General features: G+C 41.5%; 1 protein-coding gene across 6 annotated transcripts in view; it reads right to left on the reverse strand.

Annotated features, from left to right (window-relative positions):
* IL1RAP (interleukin 1 receptor accessory protein) overlaps positions 1 to 24056 on the reverse strand; it is a 136092-nt gene extending 112036 nt beyond the window's left edge. For all 6 annotated transcript variants that reach the window (XR_009563731.2, XR_009563732.2, XR_009563730.1 and 3 more), the window contains exon 1: positions 23920 to 24056. The gene's annotated coding sequence lies outside the window, so the exon portion shown is untranslated. The remainder of the gene's footprint in view (positions 1 to 23919) is intronic.
* Positions 24057 to 25737: the final 1681 nt, after the last annotated feature.

Below are 25737 nucleotides of genomic sequence, written 5' to 3' on the forward strand. Positions count from 1 at the left end.
TGTAGACTTAAAATTTTGCTGAGAGTGTAGATCTTGTTTTAAGTCTTCTTACCACAATAAATTATAATTAAAAAAATTAAAGATATGAGAAGTTTTTCCTTTGGATAAAGCCAATTAACTAACACAGATGGTCACCTCCATTACCAAATAATGTCAGGATAAACTATGTATGACAAATGATACTATGAAGTCCTCTTACTTGAGAACAAGTTATTGTTTATCTTGAAAACATGTATGCAGTGGGCCGCTTGGTTATATAAAGCTTTGAGATTTCTTTCTGTTTTTACAGTCTCTTAGTGGACAGCCTGTGATTGGCATCACATTCTATTTTAATGCTTATTCAATAATAGAAGTGTTTTATTTCTCTCTTACCTTTGTGAAGAGGATTTCTGAGTTGAGAGGTTTTGTTTTTAATTATATTTCCCCAACATCTCCTAAACCAGTAACATACAATTTTCACCAAAATAAGAAGGAAAAACCCCTAAAACACAGATGCACAAGAGAAAGGCTAATTTTTATTATTACAGACTGGCAGGAAAACCAGAAGAAAGGGCCAAATTAACTTCTGGAAGAAAAGGCAAAACAAATTTTAAAATGACAAGCGAGTATTGGTATCTATGAAAACAAATCAATGGTTAATTGTACAGCCAAGACAGCCTGAGGACAGGCTCATGAAAAGGGGCTGTAGAATGACTTCTAAAAAGAGAATTCTGTGACTTCGGAGGCTTTCAGACATCATGCAAACACTGCTCCACCAAAGACAAAAAATTGTAAGGACAGAAAGGAAGAAAGGTAAAAAGAGACCTTGAGAAGGAGGAAGAAATGGAGTGTTGGAAGGAGAAAGGGAGATAGAAAAGAGAGAAAGAGAGAGAGAAAGAGAGAGAGAGAGAGAAGGAGAATGAGAATGTTACTGTGAATAACAGTAATCATAATTCATAGAAACTAGTCCCTCATTAGTCTAAAAAATTTCCTGTCATTTCTGCAAACTGAATACCTCCTGTATTTCTCTAAATAAAACTTCTATGACAATTTTGTTAAACATTTGTTAGTATCTATCCTATTGTACATTGTATTATGGTTATTCCTCAACATTTCTCATCTCTTCTATTTATCGTGAGCATTTTAAAGACTTGAAGGAAAAGCAAATTTTGTTTTGTCTTTTATAATTCATTTTTTCATTCATTACAATGCCACATGGAGAGCACAGACCTAGAAAATATCCCCTAAATAAATTAATGACTATAAGTAGAAAGAAGTATTCAAACAATTTCACCTTAATAATCTAAAAGAAATGGATTTAACAGGCATGACATAGTCAAGATGAGTTTTTAATAACAGGAAAAAAAAGCAAGTCTCCACTGGGCTTGTACTTACTTAAGTCAAAAAGTCTACTGTTTGGTTTTTTATTTTATTTTTACTTTATTTTATTTAATTTACAGTCATATTATTTATATTTATTTTATTTATAACTACATTATTTGTATCTATTTTATTATACTTATTTTACTTATTGCTATTACATATATTTTTTAAACAGAGAACAGGAGTATTTATTTATTTATTTTTAAATTTATTTATTTAATTTATTTATTTTGGGCTGTGTTGGGTCTTTGTTTCTGTGCGAGGGCTTTCTCTAGTTGTGGCAAGCGGGGGCCACTCCTCATTGCGGTGCGCGGGCCTCTCACTATCGCGGCCTCTCTTGTTGCAGAGCACAAGCTCCAGACGCACAGGCTCAGTAGTTGTGGCTCACGGGCCTGGTTGCTCCGCGGCATGTGGGATCTTCCCAGACCAGGGCTCGAATCCGTGTCCCCTGCATTAGCAGTTGGATTCTCAACCACTGAGCCACCAGGGAAGCCCCGCTATTAGAGATTTATTGTTTTTATTTGACTTACTTATTTTGTTGTATATGTTTATTTTATTTATTTATATTTATTGTAATTTTACACTCAGCATTTTTGTGAAGGATCAGAGACATCATCAGAGTTATACAATTCAGAAGTTCTGAGTATGGGACTAATGAGTAGAATGAATAAGAAAACTACACAACAAATACATTGTGACTAGAAGAGAAGACAGAAGGGACAGACAAGAAAAATAATAACTCCAGGCAAAGTGGGAAGGATGGAGATGATGGGAGAAAGAATCTGAAGATAATCTATAACAGGAGATAGAAAAAAGCCCTTTTGAAGTTATGAAGCTTCTCCCTTTTTGAATTTTCAAAAAGCAAATCTAACCAGCTAACATTATTTTCCTGAGATCAGACGGTTCAGATCTGATTCTGAACCGTACTCTGACTTGTGATCAGGCTTCGAATTTTTGAAACAAATACACAATTATGTCAGTTGTACAGATACAACTCTATTAATAAAATACAGATACAAAGTGTTTCTCTGTGCCTTAAATGTAATTCCTTGAACAGTGAATTCAGATGAGCTTCTGAAAGCTCCAATACCCCATGTCAATTGTAGCACTTCTCAAAGAAGTGAGTGGAGGAAACAGATTTGATAATGGGGTAAGCCCCTTTGACCAGGAGCTGTAAAACCCAACCATGGCAATGACAAGAATGAGGCAGTTTAAAAGATATCTCACTGAAAGAATCATGAAAATACCCTGCATTCACATATATATTTCCCTCACATACCCTCCTCATTGAAAGCACAGGCTTTCATTCAGCAACACACACTAAAGGGCCAGTACTGCATGCAAAGCCATTCTCGGGCCCCTGCAGGTAAAAGAGGAAGAAGACACAGTCCCTGATCACAAGACACGGTCTATCAGAATCCATTACACGAAAGCAATCAAGTGAAAGGCAAAGCTGGATATCTGTTCTAAGATGCTATTTCGCAAATGTGTATAAAGACGATGTAAAGATTTTGGTAAAATGGAGATTCTTAGTCAGCAAGTTTAGGTTAGGACTCAAGATTCTATCTTTCTAGTCCACCCCCAGAGGCTGCTTTTGCTTCTGTTTCACAGACCATAGATTGACAAGCAACAGCCTAAGGGATAAAGTGTATTTGTAAATAAAGGACTATGGGAATGTAAAGTTAGATGTGATTGCTTCTAGCCCATAGGTTTAGAGAGGTTTCCTAGAGAAGACCCTGTACTGAAACAGGTGGAGATGCAGAGGTAATAGATGTGTATGTCTGTGTAGGTGGTGGGTTTCAGAGAGATCGCACAGAGGAGAATGGGGGAGTGAAAAGGAAGGGGGAGAAGGAACGAGGAGGAGGAACTGCAAAAGGGGAAAATAAGTTGAGCCAAGTTCTGAAAGCAAAAAAGTGCATGAGCTATTTAGACCAATGCAAGATATCTGGTAAGACTAGAATGTAGTCTGCAAGGAGCAGACAAGGGATTATGGGAAATGGGCCTAGAACGACAAGCCAGGGAAAAATGATGGAGATATATGGATTTGACCCCTTTTTGGGGGGGGTTTGGGGTGTACATTTGATCCCCAACAATATAGGCAAATTCTACCTGTTAAAATAAATTATGCAGAATGATACATTCTAGAAATTAGGTCTGATCTAAAGTTATTCATATTCCACAATTTTTTTTTTTTTTTTTTTTTTTTTTGCGGTACGCGGGCCTCTCACTGCTGTGGCCTCTCCCGTTGCGGAGCACAGGCTCCGGACGCGCAGGCTCAGCGGCCATGGCTCACGGGCCCAGCGGCTCCACAGCATGTGGGATCCTCCCGTACCGGGGCACGAACCCGCATCCCCTGCATCAGCAGGCGGACTTCCAACCACTGCGCCACCAGGGAAGCCCCATATTCCCCAATTTTATATTTATAACTAAGTACCTAAATCATTATTGTTCTTTAATGTAACAGCCTTCTGCAAATCATAGCCCATCCTCAGCTGAATACCCTTTCTTCAAATGAGTTTGTGTAGGACCGAAACAAAATATGGTCTGTCCCAGGCTTCTTACAGTTCAGGCATTCAGAACCCTAAAATCAAGCAGCGGTTCAGTGGAATCACTAATAATTTGTATTTGTTTCTCCAAAACTGATAATTTCCAGAAACATTTCATAATATAATATACTGGAAAAGGAAGCTAATGAGGCTTGTAGGGTTTGCACAGCTGCCTGCAAGAAAAGGCACGGCACAGAGTCAATGCATGATAGCAGAGGTCAAGGGAACTCACAGGATGCCTAGGAAATTCAAGCAAGTCGCCAGCCCTAATGGACAAGTTCCTTGACTCCTCTGCCAACATTGTTACTAGTGAAAAAGAAGATAAAAGGTATCTAAGGTAAGGATGTCTAAAAAGCCTCTGTCAGTATTTGTTTCTGGGTCTGTCCAAATCAGTGAAATCTGTGAATATGGCATTATGGTTCTTTGGGATAGGCTATGAATCTCATTTAGCAAGTGGCTCCAGGTCAATTCCTTAAATAAGTCTGAAAATACTGAAAAACATAAATATCACCCATAAATACATAAATGGATACATAAGTAATAAAGCAGGTATCATATGATATTAATGGTAGAATCTAGGCGGTGGTTATATGGGTGTTTACTGTAACACATTTCCAACGGTACTGTATGCCTTTACAGTTTCATAAAACAATGTTGAGGAGGAAATTATGAATTTAGTATTAATTAAAAAGTCCGTAAGGTCCCTAGCATCTACCCAGAAAACCACAGTAAAACCCTGAAGTGATCCTAGTGGCTAAGAAGCATAACATCTATCAATAAAAGAGGAGGAAAGCAAAACACACAGAATCAAAGGCATATGGTTATACCTCAACAGTTGGTAACTCAATTACTAGATAGTGTCAATCACCAAATCAATACTCAGTAGCCAATAACAGTGCTCTTAACAGCAGCCAGAATGAGTTCTACATCAACCTAAAAACATTAATCAACTTTGCTTACACTGCATTCCTCATACCTCCATTCTAGCAACTTGGTTTTCTGAGTTTTTATGCCAAAGCACAGAAGAGTAGCAAATTTGGACGGAAGGCAAATCTTTTATAAGTAGGCATGTTGATGGCAGTGGGAAAGTTGAGCTATTAAAAGCAAACAAGAGGAATTCCCTGGCAGTCCAGTGGTTAAGACTCGGTGCTTTCACTGCTAAAGGCATGTGGGTTCAATCCCTGATCAGGTTACTAAGATCCTGCAATCCACATGGCGTGGCCAAAAAAATCGATCAATAAAAAAGTTTCCCCTCAAAGTGTTACCATTAAATTACCAAAGGATTTAAAAAAAAAAAAAAAAAGCCAAACAAGAAAACTAAAAAGCAAGAAGAAAAATTAAAAAACAGCTATATGGAGGTCTGGGGCCCCATAGTGTTGGAGTCTTACATATTTCAGTAGGTCCTGGGGACATCATTATGCACAGTAAAAAGTAACTGATGCTCAAACTAATGGCCTTGAATTATTAATTAAAGGTATAATTTCTCAGGATACTCACTATAAGACAGCTGTGTGGTATGGAATACACTTTAGAAAGACATACTATTAAAACAGTTACAACAAGATCCTTGATCCTAGAAGACCTGTGGAAGGCCTTGGGTCAACTACCTCACTTAACAGAGAGAAAAACAAAAGTACAAAGATGACATGACTGATCCAAGGTCAGCTGGTTGTTAGAAATAATCAGACCTATAATCCAGGATAGGTTGAATCTTATCCCGTGTTTGTGGCTACCCCACGACTACAAAATTGGTAATTAGGAACTGAAATCTTAACTTTTCATAATGCTCTATATCCCAGAAAGAACTGAGTCATTTCAGAGAGCTGAGGTTTTACCGTAAGAAATACTGTAATCAGAATTGTCAGAGTGACAATTGGTAGGGAACTGAGAATGAGTTATAAGTTTTCCATGGAGAAGAGACCTCCTAAACCTAAGACAAAGAAAGGTGTTATATGTTGGCCAGAAAGAGAGCTGCACAAAAGGGAACTTATGTCCAAAACATTTACCATGGGGAAAATAAGTCACATACATAAATCAAATCTTCTTGCTAGCATGTTCTTATAGTCACTAAAATATGGTTTAGAAGCCATCAACTTTGAGAATCTGGCCTGATTCTTTCTCTAAAGGCTCATTACTGTTAAATAAACTGAACAGGCGATGCATTAGAAAGAGAACTGCCCAAGAAGGCAGGCGATGAGTTCAAGGCTCTGTGTAACTCTGGGTAAGGGTCTTGGGTTTATTTATGTGTAAAATGAGTGAATTAAACATGATGATTTCTAAGCTTCCTCATGGCTATGATTCATATCTCTAGTCAGGTCTTAGCAAATAGAAATGACAGGGGAAATCCAAACACCCTGTATTATACAATACAGATGAAGTTTCATATATTTGCAATATAAGCTTGCTGCAACAAAGGCTTCCTCTATTTAAAATAGAGAACATATTTTCCTAAGCCTTATCCTACAATTAGTTGTTTTTTTAATTGTCTCCCCGCCCCCTTTATCTATCTTCTTATCAAGATGACCTCTAGAAAATCAGAAAGGGCCTCAGAAGTCAAACAATGTTATTTGGGACACTATTCAGGAAGCAGAAGCCCAGGAAGGAGAGGTGACTTTCACGAGGTCAATAGCTTGCTTGTGAAATGTGAAAAGATGGCTTTTGATTCCCAATTCAAGCTTTTCTCTCGTGAAGCCATGCTGCCTCCCAACTCTGAAAAACTACTAAGAAATATAACTGTCCCATAAAAATAACACACCATTTATTTCCCAGGAAAGAGTCATGTCTAAACAGGCAATGGTCCTGTGTCACAGGAGGACGGCTACTTGGGCCCAGGAACAATGAGCCAGCTGCCAGAGGAGCTGAAGCTGTTGTTCTCTTCCCAAGATATTGTGAAGATGTACGGTGTACGCATGAAATCTTGGTCAAACTACCTTCAGGCAGTGTGGAACCAGATCCCTAAAGAAACTCCTGCACCTATGAAGTTTCTCACGTGTTTATTTCCTAAGGACAGTGGGGTTGACCTGACCAGATAGCTGTGAGTTCCTGAAGCATCCCTGTAAGGGACTTCACAGTTTGAGATATCCAAACGTGACAGATTTGAGCAAAGTATACTTAGCTATAGCATTTCATTTAAAAAAAAAAAAGGAAGTTGAACTGGCTTGGAGATTGGTAAAGTCTTTGTAAGTCCTGAAGGGAAAGAGAACCACGTTTAATTGAAAAGCACTGTCCATTCTGACACGCAGTACTGGTCTGAATGACCCACTGCCAGTTTGGGTAACTTTTTATTCTTTCAAATCCAGGATGTTAATCAACTCCTGGACACTTTCTATCATTCTAACACGCCTTCCTTCAAGAGCAGAAGTATTGTCTCACTTCTGACATTAAGTCAAAGGATTATCATTTTTGAACAGCACAGCTTTCAGATTAGTAGTAAGCCAATTCAAAATTAAAAAAAAAAAAAGAAAATAGGAAAAAAAAAAAAAACAGGAGCTTTGCACTGCTGACATCCTGGCCCGTAAGCGGCTCTCCTTTGAAATGGCAAGAAGAAACTGGTCTCAAAGGCACTTTCTCATAGGCTGCCAACTGCAGAGGGATTATTTTGCAGGGGATGCTTAACTGGTCAGACTCGGACTTGTTTCAGGGTGTGTCTTCATTCCTCCAAGAGGTCTGCCCTGGGCAAGACTGCATTCATTAGTAATTACAAAACAAAAATCCAGAGCTGGCAGCCAGTGGGAGATTTTTCTACACGGATGTGCACCTCCCACGTGCTCTGGTCACAGACACGACTGGGCTGGTAAGAGGGCCCGACGGATCCGTGCCAGGCGCAGACACAAGTCTTCCATTCTGACACGGAGTTGCTGCCAAGCGGGAAGAAGCCACATCCTTCCTCATCCTGAGTCCCCGTCCTAAATCGAGTGGTTGTTCAGACGGGGGAAGCACAGTGGGGAGGGAGGAGGCGATATCACTAGTTGGTGTTAATTGTAACAAGGGCAAACCTTTATTCCCAAGATAAAGTTTCTAAGTGAATTCAAGACAGAATCTCAAGGCCGGAAAGGCCCTCAAGTGTCACTTTGATTCAAACTTCTTTTTGCGATATTCAATTCTCCCTGTAAGATCCTTGCCAAGTGGATGTACGGGGCCTCTTTAAATATCTCTAGCGATGGTGAAATCATTACTAGTTTACTTTTATATGACCCGAACTGTGTAAGTATCTCGTTATGTTGAGCAGGACTCTGACCCCCTGGAATTTCTACCTACTTGTCCTGGTTGAGGTCTCTGGAACCATGTCAGGAACGTGCCTCTCTCTTCTATGGACACCTTTGGACATTGAACCCAGTGGTTCCGATATTTGAGACATCATTTCCATGTCTCCATAGAGCTCTCTACTTGTCTCTCCAAACCTCATAGTGAGAAAAGCATACTAAGAAAATGAAAATGCCATTAAAATGGGAAGAACTGGCATCTGTTGGTTACTGCAGCTCCTATGCTAGCTAGGCTTAAGAGGAAATTGAAAAAGGAGAATGGAAAGCAATAAGAGGCCAGAAACTCCAATGACCATGGGCTAGCTCACCCAAGCTGGGTTTCTGGGGAACTGTCGGACAGATCAGTGGAGTAACTAAAGATTGTTTACAAGATTCTCATGTGCGTGTAAGCTATGGGATGGGTCCCTGACATAGAGGGGACACCGCAACACAGTGAATCAAAACACATGGCTTCAGCATACGCTTTGGAGTCACACAGACCTAGCCTCAAATCCTCTATAGCTGTGCAAGCTTCTTTACCATGCTGAGTTTCCTTATTCATGGATGGGGTCAGTAAGACATCTTACGGAATCAGAGGTATGAGGATCATGTGAGATAATTTTATAAGGCAACTGGCACATAGAAAGCACTCCAGTTTCTTGGATATTATTGTTTTTTATTACTAGAAGTCTAGGCTTCAATTCTCCTTAACTTTCTCCTACACACTGTAGCAAATTCAGGAAACAGAAAACCCACCTGTTTGGTAGAGAGAAATGAGGGCAGTTCTCACGGGGGAGAACCAAAGCAGGAGAAGCAGCATATTATAGTAGAAAGTACACTGTACTAGAACTTGGAAGGCCAGGTATAGACAGGTTTGACTGACTAAACCAGGGACATCCTCTTCTAGCCTATTTGCAAAGCCAGCAATTTAATCTTTTCAACCCTACGATTCAGTATTCTCAGAGAACCATTAAAAGTACTCCTTTTTTCCGTCTTACCCCTAGGTTCTTTATGACCTTTTTTTTTTTTTTACCTTAGTTTCCATATATATGTGTTAGCATACGATATTTGTTTTTCTCTTTCTGACTTACTTCACTCTGTAGGACAGACTCTAGGTCCATCCACCTCACTACAAATAACTCAATTTCGTTTCTTTTTATGGCTGAGTAATATTCCATTGTATATATGTGCCACATCTTCTTTATCCACTCATCCGATGATGGACACTTAGGTTGCTTCCATCTCCTGGCTATTGTAAATAGAGCTGTATTTGAGCAGTTCTATTGTAAATAGAGCTGCAATGAATACAGACCTACTAGAGAATGGACTTGAGGATATGGGGAGGGGGAAGGGTAAGTTGGGACGAAGTGAGAGAGGAGTGGCATGGACATATATACACTACCAAATGTAAAATAGATAGCTAGTGGGAAGCAGCCGCATAGCACAGGGAGAACAGCTCGGTGCTTTGTGACCACCTAGAGGGGTGGGATAGGGAGGGTGGGAGGGAGACACAAGAGGGAGGAGATATGGGGATATATGTATATGTGTAGCTGATTCACTTTGTTATACAGCAGAAACCAACACACCATTGTAAAGCAATTATACTCCAATAAAGATGTTAAAAGAAAAAAAAAGGTACTCCTTTTAATGGCAGCTAGAAAGCTTGATTCCTGTATGCCCCTTCCTGCTCTCCTGAGCCGCGTCTCTACATTAATAACAGCAACAGTTCTAGACGTCCCAAAGTATAGCACCTGAAGTTGTCACCCTAACTTGCTATGCCATAGGGACCCCCTAAGTGGACAAAACACTTCAGGGGTGCATTGACTGGAGGTTATAGCTTTCTTATTCACTTGCTGTTCACTGTTGAAATCTCAGCGATACAGCACTGGGTATAAGGGTGTTTTGAATAGGTAAGACAAGTGAGTGAGCTGCTTGCTTTTTGAGCTACTTGCCTTTTGACAAGTAGAAAGCCAGGAGGTATGATTTTCCAACATTCAGGAGTATGTGCTTGGAAGCACTGTCAGGGAAGACTTATGGAATGGTCTAATTCAAAGATCGTGTGGATCTCCCGGGGATGCTAATGTACCTGCTCAGGTATGCTCCTGTAAAGAAGGCTTTCCTCTTTGCCCTGTGTTTGGTGTTCTGCACTTTGAGGGAAGGCAGGAAAAATCCTGCAGGAGGGTGAGGAATCAGACAGCTGGAACTGTAACACCTGGGTTACAAGGGGCCTGCTCTCTGGGTGGGAACAGACCTTAAAGGTAATGAAGTCCAAAAACTAAGGACAGATTTAGAATAGGACACAGCAGAACCAGAGATGTGTCCCAAGAAAATTATCAGGCAGTGGTGTATTGAGTGAAATGAAGGGATGAGTGATAGAAAGGTGTCCACTGAATGAATCTATGGAACTGCAGTAAGCGCTCTTGAGTCATCAGGGGCTAAGTGGTCGCTTGATGGCTATCACATCTGAACTTCAGTTTTCTCACTTATACTAATTCAGACCAAACTGACCTTGCAGAGTTGTTGTCAAATCAAATGCGATAATGGACATGCGAGTAATTTGCAGATTGTTAGGCACTGGACCGACATATGGGGACACTCCTATTACCACTCAGTAAAACCAAAAAGCATTATTTTACTAAGTGAAATTTATTTATTACTAAGTGAAATTTACTAGGTAATATTTATTTTATAGGATTTTCCTCTCAAAATGATATTGACGTGGTTCATAAGCCAATTTCATTTCAGTCAGTGTTCCAATTACATATACACTTTCTCTTCCTCTTCACATACCACAGGCAGAAGCATCAGGGGATTTTAAAGAACAGTGATCTAGGTATGCCATGAGGATATTATAGCTGACAATATTAGCCCTAGATCAAATCAGCTTGGCTTGCAATGTACACAAATATTTTTTATTCCCAGGATGGTCCTGAACAACCTCTTATGATGACTCTGAGTCACCTCCCTCGTGAGAATAGAAAAGAGCTCTGGGAATGCAAATTTTCTTCCTTGGATTATTATAATGCTCATTAATTGCCCCACCTATTCCCTTTCGAAGCTCCAATGCTTTGCATTGCCAGACCTGTCTAAAACACAGGTCTGATTACACCCTTCCCTTGCTCAAGAATATTCAGTGCTTCTCCCTGTCTTACAGGACTAAACACAAATTGCTCAACAGAGTATGTAAAGTCCTTAAAATACAGCCTCTGCTCTCCTTTTTAAAGTCTGATCTTCAATGACCCCAGTGCTCATATACCATCTCCTGGTCAAACTGGGCTCTGCCCCAGCAAGACACCCGATTCCCTCCTTCCCTTTATGTTTTCACCCCGTTCCCTTTATCTGTCGTATCACTTGTGGTTTTTAACTGTGTCAATTTAGTTCAACTGGAATTATGTTTTCCAGAGTCCCCTTCTCTGCATTGTTCTAAGTTAGGGTTGACCACAGGGAAATGTGCATGAGATCTGGAGGGAAGAAGTGAAGCAGGAGCAACTGCTTTGGGAGGGTCTGTCTAGGCACCTGGGTGCTGTTGCAGCTCATGCACCTTATTGCTGATCTGATGGCTCACCTCCTAGGTGGGGGCAGCAGCCAGGCCCACGGCTCCTTCAGCTCCTGCTAGATCCCCTCCTTCAACATCTTCATGCCCAAAGCCAGGTAAGTATGAAGCTCCATGGCTAAGAGCACCGGCTCCTTCTTCAGGCCACCCATACAGTATGGTTAGATCCAGACAGAGATAGTTAAGGGCTGCAGCTTGGCCCCAGGTTGCATTTCACTTCCAGCATTTCTTTTTTTTTTTTTTTTTTTTTCGGTATGTGGGCCTCTCACTGTTGCGGCCTCTCCCGTTGCGGAGCACAGGCTCCGGACACGCAGGCCCAGCGGCCATGGCTCACGGGCCCAGCCGCTCCGCGGCATGTGGGATCTTCCCAGACCGGGGCACGAACCCGTGTCCCCTGCATCGACAGGAGGACTCTCAGCCACTGAGCCACCAGGGAAGCCCCACCACTTCCAGCATTTCTTCCTGACTGCCCGCCTAACACAGGCAGGGGCAACAGACTTCCTCACTGGCTCCTTCTCAGGGTACTTAGTGACTCCCAACTGCCCCTTTTGGGGTTTTCTTTGCCCACCTTCTCCCACAATTGTAAGACTAATCCCTATGATAAATTCCACATTCCATTTCATTCATCCATATCATTTCTGCTTCCCTGGTCGGACCCTAGCTCATACGTCACTCCTCCCCACCAATCTATGTCCAAAACCTGCCTGTCCATCATTTCAAGATTTACTTCAAATACCACTTCCTCATAAACCCCTTCCTGAGTGACACAGTTGCCTCTTCCTTTGAAACGTCAAAATATTTTACCACATATCTTTTAAAAGTTCTGTCATATACTCTTAGACTAATCCAAATATTATATAAGTTGTATTACAACCTCTGGTGCATCTTATTTTTCACAATGATCTATAAATTCTTATTCTTCTGGAGTTGTGTTAGCGTGATTGCATTTTAATCTCCAAATCTCACCAGTGTCTTAACTACAGAAGGATCTCAAAAAATGTTTAGTGTCCAAAAGAGTAAATGAATTATCCATGCAACTGCTCCCTTTTTAATAACACAGGTAAGGAAAACCCAATGCTACTGTGTATGGTGTAGCCTCACTTATACGGAGACTATTTCTAGAGCCACTTTAGTTTTCCATTCTCTTCCCTTGGAGAAGAGCCTCTCCAATCCGAATCCAATGCTTTTTATTATCTTATACATGGTTCTAATAAAACTCGTTAGCCGGCTCCATAGTCCACAATAGAGCAAAAACAGCTAATTGTATGGAGAATAGATAACTGCTAGAGCAAGACATGCTGAAAGCAAGACGTAATAGCAGACAATGAAAGAGAAAGCAGACAGAAAATTTATGAAAATCCGATTACACAAATTTAAAGTATACCAGTTTGGGGCCATTTAGTATATAGGTAAATGATCTCATCTTAATAAATTCTAAAGGAATTACAGCCCATTCCAATAAACTGTCCTGAGTCACCAACATTTAGTAATGCTACATATTTTAGAATAATCTCCCTCTGAAACTAATTTTTTAAACAAAACATTTAAAAGAAAGTTACATATTGAAATGTCACCATTAAAGAATCCCATAGTAGCTCCCATTCTCAGAAAAAAAGAGGATTTTTATTTTTTATTATGCATTTATTCAACAAATAAGTAGTGAGAGTCAACTATGATTAAGGCACTGTTCTCGTGTGTGTGTGTGTGTGTGTGTGTACTTTTCCTCCAAGGAAGTCATCAAACTTGGGAGAAGTGGGACAATAAAAATTACACCTTTTGAATATCTCATAAAGCAAAAAACTAAATAAATAAATAGCAGTCATTGTAAATCAGCACCACATTGGTTTCTTACAAAAAAGCAAGTAAATGCAGCCAACAAAATAGGACTGAGTTCATAGTTGCCAGCTTCTTCCAGGGCAAAATAAACTGTCAACTAGAATGAAACTGCTTGCCTTCCCCACACAGCCTTTGCCTCATTTCTCTGCCAAGCATCTCTTCCCGGCAGGGAAGGTCCCTGGAGACTCTACAGGTGTTACAACCCTGTACAGTTTGCTTTGGAAGAAAAATCTGGAGAAAAACACACATAAGAAATACTTGTTTTCATCATCACAGCCCCCAATACACACAAGGAGGCAACTGTGGCACTTTCTAAATTTTCCCCCTGGTTTAATTCACATAGGTTAGAAATAGGATTGAATGAGATAATGAAAATAAAGCACTCAGCACAGGTCCTAGCACACAAGAAGCACTGGATCAATATCAGTGATTATGATTAGAAGGGGTCCTAAACGTGCGGCAAGCTGTGTAAATTAGCCTTAAGTGTTATCTGGGACAAAATTTGAGTCTTCGGCTGTTTTTTCTTTGTCACCCAGAATGCTCTGGGGCCACCACCAGAATATAAAATAATTTTTCAGCAAGCCAGCTTTGGCTGGGGAGAAGGATGGGCAGTGCTGCCTGCAGGGATGTTTGGAGTAGAGAAACAGGGCGGTCCTACAGCACCTTTGCCCCCATGCAGTTCCCCAGGAGTGCCATGCTGAGGGCAAGGTACCAGGATGGATCCTGGAACAAAATTAACATCACTGATTATATGATTGGATTTTTGGCTTTGATTTTTAAAGGAAGTGAATAAAACTAGCACAACTGAAAAACTAAGGAGTATGTAAGTGTAAGCATGTTTGGGGAGGTTGTTTTAGTTCAAAAAATAGAAATAGCTTAAGTGGACTGAGCACTAATTAAATTGCAGGCACTCTGCTAAGTACTCTATAAACATATTTAATCCTAAAACAGTTCTATATCCTTATGCCAATAACACAAACGAGGAAACAGGTTTAGAGATGTGAAGTAATTTTACTATAGCCCAGGGGTAGTAAGTAGCATTACCCTGCCCAGGTTATCTCAGTCTAAAACCCACACGTTTACTACTATATGCTAATGAAATAATGCAATTTAAAAGGTCACGCATTCATTCACTGATTCAATACATTTATTGAGCTATTCCTTCACAGGAGGCACCGTGAAGTGGGACTAGTAGAGATAAATAAAATATTCAGGGTCACTTCTTACAATCACAGGGCAGTATGGTATAGTGGTTAAGCTTGCCCAAGTTCAAATACTGACTCTACTGTCAACTAAGTCTGTGAGCTTGGGCTCAGTTTTCTCTTCTGTAAAATGGTGATTATAATAGTACCTGCCTCTCTTAAATTTATTCTGAGATTTTGATAAGCTAATATTTGTAAAGCTTATATTATTACGAGCCATGTACGAGCCCGCATATGCATGTGTGTCAGTAAAGACTTCATGGAGGAGTTCTACCTCTTGAGAGAAGAGTTAGGCGCCTTTTAGACTTTTAGAGCCAGAAAGAAGAAATTGATCTAATATGGAATTAAATTTGCCTTTCACACACTCACTCTTCAGGACGGCAGATTTCAGAAACTGGTACCTAAAATCTCATAAAGAAATAGCTCTAGGTCCAGTGTTTTGAGGGACTGATTACATAAAACACCTACACAAGAACTGTAAAATTTCCAGCTGAATTGAATTGATCAACAGCACTTAACATATCCATCTATTACTTAGTGCATTCGGAAAAAATCATGATACCATTTGAGAAAAGGAAAAGGAATCTGATTTTGCCTATTTAGCCTGCTTTTATCTGTTGTTTTGTTGGACATTCTAATGGGAAAGAAAGGCCATGAATGACAGATCAATGAGACTGAACTGTCTTCTCATTTGTCCTTAGGAACCTACATGAGGTCAGCACAGTTTACCTCTTCATCTTAGAAATGAATTCTTCCATTCTCCTTCACTCTCTGTTTGAGGTTCCAAATATGTCAGACCTGGTCATCATTCTACTTTAGTCCTTTCAGTGACTTCCTGCTACATTTTGCATAAAATCCAAACTCCTTACCTTGGCTTGTAAGGTCAGCCTGATCTAGCCCCTGCTTATCTTAGAACCTCAGTTCCAGCCCTTCTCTCCCTCTTACCAGGCCCTGCCACCTCAACCATGAACAGATCGACCCTGGCTCCTTCTCAGGCTTTTTTTTTTCTTAGCTCAGACATCACCTTCTCAGAGGTGTCATCCCTGACTACCCTATTTAAAATTGCCTCTCCTCCACAGCCCTCCAACACTGTTGCTGTTGTCACTGTTTTAATCTCAGCCCCTTATTTCTTACCCTGAAATCACTTGTATGTCTTCTGTTTATTTGTTTGTTGTCCGTTCACACATATATATATATATATATATATATATTTTTTTTTTTTTTTGGATATCTCTCCCAAACTATTCTTAGTAATGCTAACAGCAAGGAATTACCTTAACACCTCTGCCTCCCGAGGCAATTTTGGATAACTTCTAAATGTATGTACACACTTACATCTACACACATACATATGCATACACATAAATTTATACTTCAATATTCTAAATATATGGTCAATATTCTAAATATATATGCCCACATATATATATGTATATGTGTATAAGTGTATATATATATATGTGTGTGTATATATAACAAATTTTTTATTTCATTATTATATATCTATATAATTCATTTCCTTATCTATTTTTTTCTACTCATTGAGGATAAATAATACTAACATCTATACTTTTATTTATTCATCATTTACTCATGATGCTATTTGCATCATTTAGGCAGATACTATTTGCTAAGACACTATTTTAGGCACCCAGGATACAGCAGTGAGGAAAACAAAGGTCCCTGCCCTTGTAGATTTGACACTCTAGTGGGGCTAAACTAAACAGTTGACAGGCTAACCAAATTAATTAAGTAGTATGTGGAAGCTGATAAGGTGACAACCGCTATGGACAAGAGAAAAAGTTGAGCAGGGTAAGTGAGATCAGGAATGGCAGGAGTGGAGATGGGAATAGATATAGATATTGAGGTCTAGCTAACCAGGAGATAGCAAGAGCAGGCTTATTACCATTTTACAGAAAAGGAAACTAAGTCTGGACAGGCTAAGCAAGCAGTACCTAGGATTCAAACCCAACTCTGACTTCAAAGCCAGCCAACTTTTCACCACCCACTTTATCCATTCAACCCCCAAACCCTGCTACTGTCTCACAATGTAATTGGAAAACTGAAGTTTAATCTTCCAGAAAAGAGCTATTGAGTGTGTATTATCGTTCTCAAGTGTCCATCATTTCTTTAAGTGGAAAAACCACCTGTATCTATTTCAATGAGAGTCTAGCTTCTTCCATGTGCACTAAATTAGCTCAAAAGAAGAAAGTAGAAAATGTGCACTCATAATGTTACAGTCCAAATTAAAGCTAAATATTTTATCCCTTTACTGCTTTGCAGAAGATTATGGTAATTAATGGTGATAGAGAGCTTGCTTTATATTTTTTTAAAAAAACTCTCTTTTTATTTCCCAAACAAAAAATGTCACTGTGCCTAACCCAGGTGTCTGTGTACTCCTCCCACCCCCAAACCTGGATCCAGAGGGAGAAAACAGTTTGCAGGTTGTGGGAATGTAGCAGAATCACATCCTTAAGGACATAGAAAGTGTCTTTATGGATGTGACTCTTAACGCAGTGGTCACTTGTGATTCTCATTGAGGCCAAGGAGGCTGCCGGGTATCTGGATCTGATGATGCTCCACATGCCTGACATGCGGATGCCTCTGTGGAACTAAGAGTATGGATCTACTCTTAGCTTTTCATGGTGTCTCCTAAGTCATTACCTTCCAGGCACAGATTCATAGAACAACATGCCTTAGAGAGGACCTTGTCCAAGTTCCTCACTCTGGAGGTTAGAAAAAGGACTCTTAGAGAAGGAAAAGCCACTAACCAGTATCAGGGCTGTTGCACTGAATGATTGAGGGGGAAAAAGCATAACCTTGGAGTTAGAAATCTAGGGTGCAAGTCCCAACTCCACTATTTGCTGGCTGTGTGACCTTAGAAAATATTTAGCCTCTCAGACTCGGGATGTAGAATGGTGTTGAGAACAATTACTTTGATTACCTCAGATTACTGTAAGAAAAAAATACTTGCGTGCATGTGCGTATATAATAACAAGCATTTTCAGGGCTTAAGATTCTATTAAAAAAAACTGTTAATTTGAATCTAGGTCTTCTACTTTCTAATCCAATATTGATTTGGGCATGCAGTTGAATATCTCTGTAGTTGTTAATCATAATGAAGGTTAAAATCCCCATGTACCAGGCTCTTACCAAATGTTTTGGCACCTGACTGACACCTACCAAAAGCTGGATGAAATGGGTTCTATTATCCCCTTTTTACAGATGATAAGAATAAAGTAGGGATAGACGAAATAACTTGTCTAAGGTCAAATCCAGGGAAGGTGGTCTGATGCTAAAGCCCATGATGTTACACAACCACAATTTTAGGTCACCATAGCATCTAACCATAACTGGCGTAAGGAACTATGTTATCTATGAAAAGAACATTTTCAGAAATGACGGGTTCTCTTTTCTGTTGCCTTTAGCACTGATTGGGAAAAGAGGAAGCCAGTGTCATCATAAGGACTTATGTGTCAGACAGGAAGAAACTACAGGCATCTCCTACATATAAACTAGACATAAAAGGTCACCTGCCCTCATGTCCAATTATATCAAATAATAGCTGGACTGGTATGAATTCTTCACTGCTTTTAGAAAGTGAGATCAAAGCTCACTGCAGCTGCCCACTTCCCTGGAAACTTCCTACTTTCTTTCAGGTAATTTATTTAGGACACTTGACACTGGCCTTGCTGTCAGTATATGCAAGCATGAACTTCAGTGTCATCCTTCATTGTGCTTGCTGCAAAATGTCCTGTATTATTGGGATAAAAATGTCTTTTTCCATGATTGAGCCAGTGATGTTCAATCTCATTAGAGTCTGTGACTCCTTATCATTTGTTTGATTTTGTGACCACAAAATTAAAAAAAAATAAAATAAAGTTACCTTGTTAGTCTGTAGAGATGGCCTTTGAAATAATTAATGATATGATAAAGTATGAGAAAACTAGAAAGCCAATGCTGGGCGCACCTGACACAGCATGAATCCATCATCTATTTAACTCAACCTTTTGGGTACAGGGCACTGTGCTAGGCATGGGGCAGGATAAACCATGCCCTCAGCTGCTTGGGTGCTAATCAGGGACTTGGACAAGAAGACAAAGGGACAAATTACTGGCCCACAGTTAAAAAAGAAACGTAAAAAAATTTTTTTTTAACTATAATAGAGAGAGAAAGAATATGTTACAAGCATATAAAGGGTTCTCCAAAACTGGGAAGAACCAAGAAGGGATTGGAGTAGTAGGTTTGGGAAGGAAAGCAGGGGAAAGGAGATGGCACCTGAGGCGGCGTGAGGACACAGGGAGGGGACATTTATGGATCTAGTTATACGAGTCCTGAGCTCTTATGCTGCGCTGTCTAGTAAACATGGGATAGTAGACCGAAGAGCTTTGTGCTCAGGCACGCACATTCTAATTCTCACTAATTGGATAACTGTGGGCAATTCTCTAAGTCTCTCAGAACCTCAGTTCTTTCATCTGTAAAAGGTAGACAATAATATGGACCTGAGAGTTATTTTTATGCTTAAATGAAATGACAGAAATACATGCACCAATGAATACTGATTTCCCTCGCCCTCCTCTGTTTAACCAGAAAATAGATTTCTTGGCATAATACAAGCAGGGTATTTTCTCTTTATTCCCCTTTCAATCTTTAGCCTTGACTTTTACAAAGAGATGTGGCAATAGAATTTCAGAGTTGAAAGGAATCTTAAAAAAAATATAACAACGTATTGCAGCCGAAGAGCCTTAGAGATGAACTAGACCAGCTGTCTCATACTTTAGGCCCAAAGGTAAAGCGACTTCCCAGGCACAGGCAAGATAATACCAGGATCAGAAAGACAGGATGGGGATGGGTGGGTCATGGGTCCTAATCCAGGTCCCCAGTTCTAGTCCAGGGGCTGCACAATTTCAGGTCTTTCCTAGCTCTGAAATGAAATGCAGAGATGAGTCTCAGCATTGGAGCTTGCTTTGTGCTATGCGATAAGGTCCTGCTACTTAACCTCTCTGAGTCTCAGGTGCCTCAAAGAATACACAGGATTACTGCCAGGACCGAATGAGATGACAAGGCGTAAAACACTCAGTACAAGCCATGATGGAGTTCACTAAAGGGCAGCTATTAAATTTTGCTTTTCACAACTGAACAGACTAATAAACTGAAAGAACTCATGGCAGAAGAAAGAATTCATGTTCATTAAACGCCTCCTATGGAAAAGGCACTGAGAAAGAGACTCAAGCTTCTAGGTAGGCATCAGTGTTCCTGTTTCCCAGCTGAGGAGACCGAGGCACATCTCAACATAATAACTTGCCTGAGGTACCCTCCAGACGCTAAGACTCCACACTGCCACAGCTGCTAGAGCTAGGCTAGAACATGGTCAGGCTAGAAGGAGGTCTCCTAACAACCTCGTCAGTGCAAACCATGCATTCTCACTTTCAAAAAGGAGAAAAAAAAAAAAAGAGCAAATCAGTAGCTAACCTGGTTTAATCCCCCAAAATATAAGATACCAAATGTTCTGTAACCTTCCTGTTCTTTGGGGTTTTTATTTCTCCCACAGATCGATTTCCAAAATGAGCAAAGAGCACAGTAGGTGGCTCTCTTTAATATTTCACGGCCAAGACAATAGTGACTCAACAGATCCTACATCTGTGTCACCAGCAAAAGCCTGACCAAGTTGAGCAACAAATGAAACTGTGTATATATTGGAGATAACCTTTACTTTTTTCTTCTGCTTCTTCCTCTGATTTTCTCCAGCTACATTCTGCTTTCTAACTGTGCCAGGTAAGATGCCGCTGACTGCCTACCTTTCGGCAAAAGCAAACATATGCTTCCAAAGGCCAAACTCAAGGAACACAGCGTTTCTCCCCAAACTGCCTTTGCAAGCCTGTCTGCTTGCTGCAAAGCAAAGAAACCTAAAGGCCTGTGGGAAGTCTCAACTGATAAATGGCCCCATTGCCTGGGCCGGAAACAGATCTGTTCATTTTCCTACATAAGCCTGCAGCCGTCAGTTTCCACAGGGAGGATTGAAACTCCAGACCAATGATCAGCATCACCAGCCAGCAGTGGCCTTTCCTGCGAATGCTGCCTCTGTACACTGTTCACTATATTCCATCCTTTCCGACTTCGGAATTGGCAAAAGAAGAGAAAAATTGTATGGTCACTCATGGTATTCGTTCCTCAATCTTAACAGCCTGTGTATTAGCACGAGGATGGCAGAAACAAGAAACCACTCAGAACAGGAAGAAAAACATGACACAATTCTAAGCTTTATGTCTTCATAGTACGCTTACTCCTAGGAATTGAAGGTACATTACTTCAAACACATGTGAGTAGGCAGGCTGCCTTAGAGAGCATCACCCTGAAACTTCCTCTCCTGAGAGCTGGTCCCGCTATAGTTCTCTTAGCAAGGAAATATCCTCTTTGGGACAAAAAGGATACCCTGAAATCACCAAACAAATAAGGTCAACCCAACAACTGAAGTAAATTGTTAAAGATCTCATTGGAGAGACGACAGGGTGTGATGGAAAAGCCCTTAACTAGAAGTCAAAAGCTGTGATCTGTATTCCCAAGGCTGAAACTTATGAACCATGTGACCCTGGGCAACTTCTCATTTCTCTGACTCTTATTCAATTGTTTTCTCAATAAACTGAGATCAACTAAGAAGCAATATCATTTAATGAGCACTTACTCACTACATGTACTTTACATTATTCTACTTAATTTAATCCTCACACGCATCCTTGGGGTAAGCATTTTTTTTTTTACTTTAGAATTGGATAAAACAGAAACTCTAAATGGTGAAATAAATTGCTTAGTATTACCCAGCTACATAGGAATTAGAGCTGAAATCTGAATTTGATGACAAAACCAGCTTTTTTCATACTTTGTCATATCATTATATTATCCTTCCACTATTAATATGTCTGCCATGTCCTTCTCTCAAGGCTACTGCAAGTAACAAGGAAGATAATATATATGGAATACACTGTGGAAATTTTAAAGTTTTATATATATATATATATTTGGTAACAAATAATCTCTATAAGGAGAAAGGGTATAACTGAGTATCCTTTCTTTAAAAAACCAGAACTAAAAGGAATTAGCTTTCAATCTCCCATCCCCTTGTTCTGACCTTATTTTGAACATTCTCCTTTTCCCTACAAGTCCCCAGTCTCTCAGGCACGCGTTCAGATGTATCCTGGCCAGCTCATCACAATGCATGCACACGGAACAGGCTGACGGAAGCAAGCGATCCAATCCTCGGCAAATGTCTGGTGCGGGAGCTACCTAAGAGGGTACCACCAAACTCTTTCCTTTCCTCAAGGTGTATCACATCCCTGCTCTGCATACATCAGTAACACAGGCATATGTGATGGACTGTGGAGCAGGTAGCCAACTATAAATACTGCATGCTCAGTTCAGGGACTTATGGCATAGCCAGGAGATGATAGTAAAAACTGTATGAAGTCAATCAGAATAAAATCAATTGTTATGAGCCAGGTGGGGGGTATGTAAAGGACACTATTTCACTTTAAAATACCAATAATGCCAATAATAAAGGAAGCCTGGTGAGGGCACATGTGGATATTTGTGTTTATATGAGGTAAGTTTGTGTCCAAAAGGGACTGAATTTAGCAGCATCACTGTATAATCCAAAAGAAACACACGGGGATCTTGTTGTTTGCCTATATTAGCTGAGAAATATAAAGCTGCTTGTCTGACCTGACACAGGGGGAATAAAAGGCTTAGAACAGTCTGTGACATAGATGAAACTTGCAACTTCTCCTCTTGTCTTTCTACCTCTCATCCAATTCAAGACCCTCTTTGCCGGTAAAGGATGCCTCAGATCAAAGTTTCACAGACCTGAGGCTTGGCCTAAAAACTAGCAGGGCGTTGGCATCACTGGGAAACCTTTTATACACCAAGTCAAGCATCTACGATCAAAGTCACATGTAGAGGGCATTCAGAAAACACTATAAAAGAGCTGTTCAAACTCCAAAGAAGAAAAAAACACAACATCTAGATTAAAAAAAAAAAAAGTCACTCTATCTGAAAATTCAGCTTCCTAAAAACCCACTGTCTCCAAGGTTACTATGCAGTAACATTTATAATTGTTGCCATCAATGTCAAACTGAACAGGTGCCAAGCCAGGCACTGTGCTAACCATGTTATTTGAATTATCCCGTTTCATCCTCCCAAGTGCCCTAAGGGCTCATTGTGACCGTGAAAATCTCCATTTTATGGCTGGAAAAAAAACAAAAAACAAAACAAAACTGAGTATCAGAAAGATTGGATAACTTGCCCAAGTTCACACGGCTAATAGGTGGCAGAGCTGGAGTGAAGGCCAGGTAAATCCTTCTTCTCAGCTGGTAGCTAACCTTAGCGGTGTTTCACAATTTCACAACCAGCGGGCGGAGGCAAGACAGACTGGGAACTGGTTCTTAAAGGAAACGGCAGAAGTTTGCTTTTGTGTTTGTGATTTTTCTCTTTAACTCAGCTTCCTTGTTCCCTCCCAGGACTTAGAAGTGACAGGGGGCTATGGCTCCGTGAGGTCAGCTATTCCTGTAAGAGAAGCATCCTATTTCCCACAGGACGACCGGCCTCGCTTCCCCTGGGGCTGGAGAGAGCACTGTACCAAACGAGGTGACTGACGCCCGGACGTCCCTCACCTCTCCACGGACTCTACCAGGAGTCTGACGGACACCCTCGGCGGGGCATCTTTCTGAGAAAACAGGTCAGCGGAAGAGAAAGAGAGGCTGCAAGCAGCCTTTACCCAGGCTGTCACAGGTCCAAGCTGGAAACGACGTGATACCCAGTGGCAACGCTGGGACACACTGCCCCCTTCTACCCTCACCGTTCACAGCAGCACTCCAGAGAGACCAAGGCCGGGGGTATACCGGGGTACATCCTTTAAAGAGCTGGGAGAGGGCTGCAGTGACGCGCAGCACTCACACAACTGCGTTACTTAAATGCCTACAAAGCGAAGACGGGACTTTGGACAGTGGGTTCGAGTCCTGCCCACGGCACTAACTTAGCTGTGATCTATCCCAGCCGCTGCCTTGCTCTGTGCCTCAGTTTGCCCTTCTGTAAAATAGGGTTGAAGGAGACGATGCGTAAGAATCCTTCCACCTTGAGATTCTCTAGATCGGTGATCCCCCGAGCTCTCATCACCGCGCGAGACTCACCTTTCCTGGGAGGCAGAGCGGGAGCAGCGAAGGCGGCGGGGATGGGTGCAGGATCGCCCAGCACCGCGTCTTTCGGTGCGCTTGGCCAAAGCAGAGTCCCGGGGACCCGGATCCGGCCAGTCTTCCAGCAACGAGCCTCTTACTTTCCGCCGCACTTTCTTTTTTCCCCCTTTGGGGCTCCTCCCCTGCCGCTGCGCGATTGGCCGGCGCTGCGCGGCTCCCGCTCCACCCGGCGCCTCGCCAGCCACCAGCGCTTCCCAGAGCGGAGGCCGCGGGGCGGCACCGAGAGCGGCCCCGCCCGCGGCGAGGAGGAGCGGCGCCAGGCCCGCGGTCGGCAAGAGGCTGCGCTAGGCCCTTCGGCCGCCGGCTGGAGCGCGCAGGAAGGGACAGCGTGGGTCCTGCAGCTTGGCACCATGCCAGGCGCTCTGGGGAGATGCGTCCCCGGCTATACACATAGACTCACACTTGCGCTCATTGCAACATCCTGGTCTCACAATCGAGATCGCCTTTTCTTTCCTGCTCTGTGTATTTAGCTCTCGTGCTGCACCAAGGCCATAAATCAATTCAGGCCGCAGGATTTGAGCCCCCATCGTGTGCCAAGCCCAGAGCGCGACGGGAAGAAACAGACTCAATCTCGGTGGTCTGGCGCTCCGCTCCGCTACAAAAATGACAGTCATGGGAACAAACTACTGCTCAGGACAGCCAAACGGAACCTGTATTTTCCACTGGTGTATACCCAATGTGCCTAGGAAGGTGCCTGGCACAAAGTAGGCACTCAGTACATGTGCACTGAATGAGTGAATGAATGAAATAATCATTATAGAAGCAAACAATCTCAAAAGAATTACTCCCTTTCATGCACTCCCGTTTCTCCAGATTTCTGAGAGAGCCCTCAGCCACCCTCTAACACTCTAGATGGTAGTCTGTATACTCATCCTGAGAAGCTTTACAATGACTGTCAACTCCTTTGCTCAAGAATCTTCTCTTGTTCTCTATCGCTAGTCCATCACGATTTCTTCCTGACTGGCAAGGCCCTTCATCACTTTTCCCCATTTCTGGGACTCCCTAACAAAAGCTATCTACCAAGTTGACTTGTCTCTTCACACATGCTTTACTCCACCACCTCCATGACTTTTCTTCTGCTCTTAGAGTTACCTAATTGAATCGTATTTATTTATTTATCCAAGAAATTGAGATCCAAAGAAAGCAATTAAAGAGACGGGGGCGGGGGGAAAGACAGGAAAGAAGAAAAGGTCCTCATGAACTAGTAGGTGGAAGTAGGAGGTACCAGTCTCTAGGTACCAGCTAAAGATGGACAGCAGTGCAAAACTCACACACTGCCCCTGCCCTCAAAGGGTTTAACTCCCCAAGGGAAAATCGCAGTATAATTGAAGCTGTAGCAATGTTCATGTTGTTTCATTTATTGATATCGCTTATGGAAATTAATCCTGAGAAATTATTTGTCTCTGGTTACCTGGCACACAGTACATGCTCACAACATTGTTATTAAGCCAAAAAGGAAACAATATAAAATTTTAAAAGTTTATTGTATGAAGCAGAAGTAAAAGTGCTCTTTAGGGCTTCCCTGGTGGCGCAGTGGTTGAGAGTCCGCCTGCCAATGCAGGGGACACGGGTTCATGCCCCGGTCCGGGAAGATCTCACATGCCGCGGAGCGGCTGGGCCTGTGAGCCCTGGCCGCTGAGCCTGCGCGTCCGGAGCCTGTGCTCCGTAATGGGAGAGGCCACAACAATGAGAGGCCTGCATAACGCAAAAAAAACAAAAACAAAAAAAAAAACTGCTCTTTGATGTATTATTCAC

Source organism: Globicephala melas, chromosome 4, assembly GCF_963455315.2.
Source record: "Globicephala melas chromosome 4, mGloMel1.2, whole genome shotgun sequence".
Taxonomy (NCBI): domain Eukaryota; kingdom Metazoa; phylum Chordata; class Mammalia; order Artiodactyla; family Delphinidae; genus Globicephala; species Globicephala melas.